The following is a 7,087-nucleotide window of genomic DNA, read 5'->3' on the forward strand; positions in this document are numbered from 1 at the left end:
TGGAGTGTTTTATGTTGCCATTTTGTGTGTGTGGCTATGTGCATTCATGTGTACAAAATGTGTGTGTGCCATGACACATGTGTGGTCAAAGGTAAACTTGGCAGGTAGATTCTTGCCTTCCACCTTGTTTGAGTTAGTGTCTATGTGTAGTTTTACTGCTTCATAGAATTTGGGGGGCTTTCTTTGTTTCTGCCTCTCATCTCTGTAGGAGTGTTGGGATTACAAATAGTCAGCTATGCTTTTGACTTCTATGGGGGTTCTGTAGATTCAGTTTTGGGTTGCTGTAGAGAGCTGCGTGGAGCCACACCTAAAGGATGGCGCCGGCTTCCACCTTCCGCGATTCCGAAAGCGAGTGCTTTCAGTGATAAACAACACCTTATTTGGCTAAGGCCAGGATCATGCGATGATCGTAAGCTGCTTGAGCATAAGTGGACCTATGGACAGTGCCCACGTGGTGATCCAGGATTGGCTGCCCAGGGCTACTTAATGACTGGGAGGAGCTTGCCGGGGGAGAGAAACTATTGTAACAAGGTCCTGAGTAAACTGCTTGCAAGAAGAGCTCTGGTGTTGCGTCTTCCTTGCTGGTCGAGGTGGTCGGGACAAGTGGTGGCTCATACAGGGATTCTCCTCTCCTCTTCCTGGAGCACAGAACTTGTAGCAGTCAGGGGGTGCACCGGTAAGTCCTCAAGATAAGATTGGGGATCCGCAACCAAAGCGGATTATTTGCTCTTGCCTGTAAACAAAGGGAGAGCAGGGGAAGTAGAGCCGCGACTAGAGCGGACAAATCGAAAGTAAAAGTAAAGCCTACTACAGTGGATGGGCTACAAGTCTGTAGATCACATTCGGTTTGATAGCCTGATGAACTGAAAGTAAAATTGCTGGATACTGTTGATGGATTACTACTTGCTCTTAGCAGCTTGGGTACTCTTGAATACAGTGTTCTGGTTCATCGTTTTTACTTATTGCTGTAGGGAGTGTATTGAGAATCCTCAGTGAATAGACATGGGGAATTCTCCTTCTCACCCAATTTTTCTGGCTTTGAACGAGCTTCTTCGTTCAAAAAAATCTAAAACTTAAGAAAAGTACCTTAGGGAGGTTCCTGGAGGAATGTGATACCACTGCACCTTGGTTTGCAGTCTCTGGGAAACTTACGACTTCATCATGGGAAAAGCTAGGTAGAGACCTTGAGTTTGCTACAGAACGGGAACACTTAAGGCTAGAGTAAGGCCTATCTGGAAATTAGTGAAAAGCTGCCTTGAGGATCGAAAGTGTAGTGAAGCAGTAGAAAATGGCCAAGCAGCCTTAGAGATATTACAGGAGGAACGTTCAGATAGGGCAGCTTCAGAAACAGCAGCCTCTGAAAAGGCAAAGTCTGATGTGGCATCTGACACAGATTCAGGTAGAGGGAAGAAGAAAAGGGCCCAGGAAAAGCAAAGGGTTGATTATATCCTAGCCTGTCAGAATTGGAGGAATCAGACTCTTCTGTCTCCTCTAGCTCAGAGACAGGGCCAGACCCAGAGACACCAGACACAGAGACAGAAACGGATGAAGAAGATAGAGAAACCCTTAGGAAAACATTAAAAAGAATGAAAATCTCCAAGAAAAAGGGAAACAAAGAGAAAAATAAGACATCTAAAGGCATGCGCAGGACTGTAACCCCTTCAGCTCCACCCACGTATCCGGAGGTTATAGGAGCAGAGGGAGGGATTTCTTTCAATCCTAAGGTATGGAGAGAAGTCAGGGCAGAAATGATGATGGCCTCAGTATTTCCTGTATTTCAGGATCTGCAATGCAATTGATTCCATGAGCCTTTGGATTTTAAGGTCATCAAGACATTGGCAGAATCTGTCTAGACTTATGGCACTACAGCTGCCTTTATGGTGGCCCAAGTGGAAGTTCTACATAGATACGCCATGACTCCAGCTGATTGGATGAACCTAGCACGAGCATGTTTGTCCCCTGGTCAGTATCTAGATTGGAAAGCTCTCTTAATTGAATTGGCCAATGCTCAGGCTGCAATAAATCTAGCAGCTGGAGGGGCACAAGCAGTCTGGGACACAGATATGTTGCTTGGACAAGGCAGGTTTGCCAACCAGCAAAATGGATATCCTCCTCAAGTGTATGATCAGATTAATAACATTGCCACAAGAGCATGGAAGACCTTACCTAATAAAGGGGAGGTAATTGATAATTTGACTAAAATCCTTCAAGGACCTATGGAGCCTTTTTCTGATTATGTGGCTAGGATGGTAGAAGCGGCAGGAAAGATCTTTGGTGACCCGGACACCGCTATGCCGTTTGTCAAGCAGCTAGTGTATGAACAATGTACCCAGGAGTGCAGAGCAGCTATCACCCCATATAAAAATAGAGGATTAGAAGTCTGGATGACAGCATGTAGAGAATTAGGAGGTCCATTAACCAATGCCAGACTGGCAGCTGCAGTACTTAGATTGAGCAAAAATGGGGGCAATGCAGGAACTTGTTAAATATCAGTTTTCTCCTGGAGCTCCTCAGCAAGTAGAGCTAGCAATCATGGTTGAGGTGTTTAAATCCTGTCCATTTACATTTAATTTAATTTCGGATTCTTGTTATGTTGTTAATGCCTTAAAATACCTTGAGTGCGCTGGACCTATTAAATCCTCCAGCCTGGTACATAGGCTATTTACACAATTACAGCTATTACTCTGGCAACGTAAGAATCCTTTCTTTGTACAGCACGTTCATGCACATACAGGTCTGCCAGGCCCTCTGGCTGCCGGCAATGACAAGGTTGATCAGTGTACCAGACAAGAATGGATGTTTCTTGCCTCTGCCCTGCAGAGGGCTCATGATTTTCATAAAGAACTTCATGTTAACGCCAAAACCCTACAACAAAAATTTACCATTTCCCATGCTGATGCATGCAAGGTGGTTGTGGATTGTCCACAATGTGTCATACATCATCACCTTCAAATTTTGGGGGTCAATCTGTGTGGATTTCTCCCCCTTAAACTTTAGCAGATGGATGTTACCCATCTCTCTGAGTTTGGCAAAATAAAATACGTACATGTCTCTGTGGATACATGCTCTGGCATTATCCATGCCACACCCATGACAGGTGAAAAGGCAACCCAAGTGATTGCTCATTGTCTAGAAGCATGGGCCACCTGGGGAAAACCCCAGCAACTGAAAACAGACAATGGTCCCGCTTATACGGGACAAAAGTTCACCTCCTTCTGCCAATGCATGAGTGTTCAACTCATACATGGGCTGCCTTATAATCCACAAGGCCAAGGCATTGTAGAGCATGCTCATCACCCCTTAAAAGAATTGCTTCAAAAGCAAAAAGGGGGAATAGGTCATCAACAGACCCCCAAGAATAGACTTTCCTTAGCCTTGTTTACACTTAAAGATTTTTAAAATTTGGACAATACCAATCAGTCTGCAGTGGACAGGCATTCTTACCCATCCAGTCCTTTAAAAGGATTGATAAAATGGACGGACGTTCTGACAGGGGTCTGGCATGGCCCTGATCCCGTGCTGGCATGGGCATGAGGTTCTGTTTGTGTTTTTCCACAGGATCATTTGGACCCTATTTGGGTACCGGAGTGCTTGGTGAGAAAAGTACAAGTGCAGAGGAATGACAAGCAAGATGAAGCCTCAGATTGTGATCCTACTGATGGTGACGGTCCTGATGTCCCCGTTGTTGATCCAGGCCAATGAACAAATCTTGTGGGCCATAGCAAAAGCATGGCCAATTCCTATACCTGTTCATTCTACGTCAAAAGTTTTACCTGTCTTTTTTTCCACTAGTTGTGTATTAGGCTTACCCTGCGTAAATTTAGACCCTAGCATGGCTATGAATAATGCAGCTGATGTTCCTCTTCAAGGAGCACTATGTTTTTCTCTTGAAAATAATTCTAACCCATGTATATGGTTGAAGAATGGCTCGGTGGGTAACTGGCTTGACCCGTTGACCGATAGTCATGTGCCTTTTGCCATGCTCGTGAAAGCACTGAAAACAATAAATACGGGTGCTTCCTCAGGCATGGGCAGCGGTAAAAATGGTAGCAATGCCACAAGTATTATTACATTATTGATGTTGATGGAAGGGCTTCGGCTGTCAAGTTCACGCTTTGGATTATGAAATTCCATTGCTCGACAAGTATTAACTTATTGTGTCCCTAATTTAGGTTACCCCCCTCATTGAACACCATGTCAAAGCCCAGATCATAAGCCAAAGCAGATTGCACCAGGTTTTGAATTTACCCCTCCTTTAGGAAGATATTCCTTTAATCTTGCTAATCGGACTAATCAGAAAACTAATAAGAAAAATACTTGGCCCTGGTTTCAATGGATTCTTTCTAATGAAAGAGGGGCCTTTTCATCCTTAGAGCCTTTTGCTGCCCTTCGTAATTTGACTGTCTGGCTACTTAACATCTCTGCCAGCCGAGATACGAAGGGAGTTCTTTCAAATGTTACTACAAATAAAATGATGAACAACCTTCCATTTCTGCCAGTCCAGTGTGCTTAAAGGCACCCTTCTTCTTTTTGCTGACTAATATTACCAATGCCACAGAGGATGTGATCTATTGTAATTCCTTCAAGGCAGCTTGCCTCGCAAGTCAATGCTGGAATGGTACTTATAACACAGCTGTGGTGATGAGAGTTCCCACATATGTTCTCATCCCAGTCAGAGTTGATACCGGTACCTTCCCGATCACTCAGTTGCTCAGAACAAAACAAGACTCTGGGATAACAGCAGCCCTAGTCACCGCAATTGCTGTATCTGCTGCAGCTGCCATGACAGCTGCTGTTGCCATGGCTGCAACAACTCAGATTGCAGAGACAGTTAATGAAATCGTGGAGAGGACAGCCTCCACAATGACCACTTTGAAATCTATCGATGGTCATTTAAAAGCTGGCATTTTGACAGTAAACCAAAGAGTAGACCTCTTGCAAGAGCAAGTGGATGATTTAGTAACCTTAACCAGTGTAGGATGTATTCGTTCCCTCGCCTCTTTATGCATTACTTCCAGATTGGCTGAGAATTTTACAAAGAATGGTAACCTGAACCGGCAGCTGAGCGCACACCTTCAGGGAAACTGAAGCAAGGAGTTCGAGAACCTGACGGACACCTTGATCAACCAGATTATTTCCCTGAATGCCACACGGCTGGAATTACCTACTGCTGATGCTTTTCTTAATATGCTGAAATGAACTTTTAGTTATTTTAAGGAGTGGGTGGGAATAGGAGCCCTGACAGGCCTAATGGTACTTGCCTCCCTGGTATGTCTGTGGTGTATTTGTCGCATGAGGGCCTCACAACATCACAATGCAGCAATAATCATTCAAGCCTTCATGGCTATTGAAGCAGGACAGTCCCCCCAAGTTTGGTTAATTACTTTAAAAGATATATTAGCAGGGGATTTGAGACTTGCACACTGCACTTGAGGGTAATTACATCTACCTCAAGAAGAGCAAGTCTGATTGCATGTGGGTCGGTGCCTAACTCCCACCTCTGTAAAAAGGGCACCAAGCAGGTCTAGTGTTTTCTGGGTGGAGGACACCTGGATAAACAATAGTACATGCTTCATTTTTAACAGAGATCAGACCTCTACTCTTGCCTGTTGCTTTTAAAACAAAAAAGGGGGAACTGTAGAGAGCTGCATGGAGCCGCACCTAAAAGATGGCACCGGATTCCGCCTCCCACGATCCCAAAACCGAGTGCTTTCAGTGATAAACAACACCTTATTTGGCTAAGGCCAGGATCATGCGATGATCGTAAGCTGCTTGCACATAAGTGGACCTATGGACAGTGCCCACGTGGCAATCCAGGATTGGCTGCCCAGGGCTACTTAAGGACTGGGAGGAGCTTGCCCGGGGAGAGAAACTATTGTAACAAGGACTTCTCACGGGGCAAGGAACCCTGACTGCTCTTAGGACTAGAGAAGGAGGGGAAGGTGGGGAGGGAGAGGGAAAAGGGAGGTGGGGAGGAGGTGGAAATTTTTAATAAATAAATAAATAAATTTAAAAAAGAAAAATATGAAACCTAAAAAAAAACAAACCATCTCATAAAAAGATAAACTTTAACTATAAGATGTGTCCTACTATGTTGTTGGTTGTTGAAAGTTTAATAATGGATTATTACTGAGACTATCAGTAAGTACAGCATCTCTGTAGATCACAGTTGAGACTTTACTTAAATCTGAGAACATGGTAGCATATCTCCCTCAGAGAGTTGGACATCTCTTGTCTGTAGTAATTGTTTATCATGGAGTTCTATATGGTGGTGTTCTGCGTCTACATTGCTAGTTTCAGTCCAGTAAGAAGAAGCAACAGCGTTTTAATTTGTTTAATTCATTTTCACAGCCAGGAATAACAGAGTCAGAGGTAAAATGGGCAATCACCAAAGAAACAAAAAGTGAGCATCGTGGGATTCTAGTGACAAATTATGCAAACTTTTCCAGAAAGCACAGTACCTTAGCTAGCTGCTCACAATTACCACTGACAAAAAGTAAACTTTTCCAGGTCCTGATTCTTCTATTTGTTTCTCTGTGGGTGTCCCTGGTTGGGAAGTCTCTGGGAACTAGTGTAGGATCAGCTAGAATAAAAGAGTTTATGAGAAGGAGCTGGGTAAAGGGCAGAGTAAGACAAGTGTTGTTGTTCTAAGTATTTCTCTCGCTAAACAAGAGAATGGCTTTATAGAATTACAGCAGCGTATGATTCTATTGTATCATTGATTTATTGATATCTCAATAACTAGATTATCTGTAGTATTCAGACTTTTGCAGTTCTTTAGCATTATGTTGGGTATTTCAAAGCCCGGAGGCATTGCAAGTAATGCCCTCAGTAGGCCCAGCTGGCTGTTAATTCCCTTTCAGTACGTTGGACTCCAAATAAGGGATGTGAAGGTTGGCCTACATGACTTAGGAATAAATGAAAACATGGTGAATTTTGCATTGTTCTTGCTATTGCTATTTCATAATTCAATGATAACACCATAATTGGCTTAAGGATGTTACAGAACCACATGAATACATAGAACTGGTTGATCTCACCATGTGAAAACTTCTCGAGGCTTGATCTCTGCCTCTGTGTCCCACAG

The 7,087-nt window shown here is 43.7% G+C and overlaps 1 long non-coding RNA gene across 1 annotated transcript; it reads left to right on the plus strand.

Moving 5' to 3' along the window:
- The first annotated feature begins 433 nt into the window (after window positions 1-433).
- LOC146890007 (uncharacterized) lies at window positions 434-6,755 on the plus strand. Its single transcript, XR_015735800.1, has 2 exons — window positions 434-676; window positions 3,559-6,755. It is a non-coding gene; the product is annotated as an uncharacterized LOC146890007 (long non-coding RNA).
- Window positions 6,756-7,087: the final 332 nt, after the last annotated feature.

The sequence above is a fragment of the Myodes glareolus genome, chromosome 20 (assembly GCF_982192425.1).
Source record: "Myodes glareolus chromosome 20, mMyoGla1.1, whole genome shotgun sequence".
In the NCBI taxonomy this organism is placed as follows: domain Eukaryota; kingdom Metazoa; phylum Chordata; class Mammalia; order Rodentia; family Cricetidae; genus Myodes; species Myodes glareolus.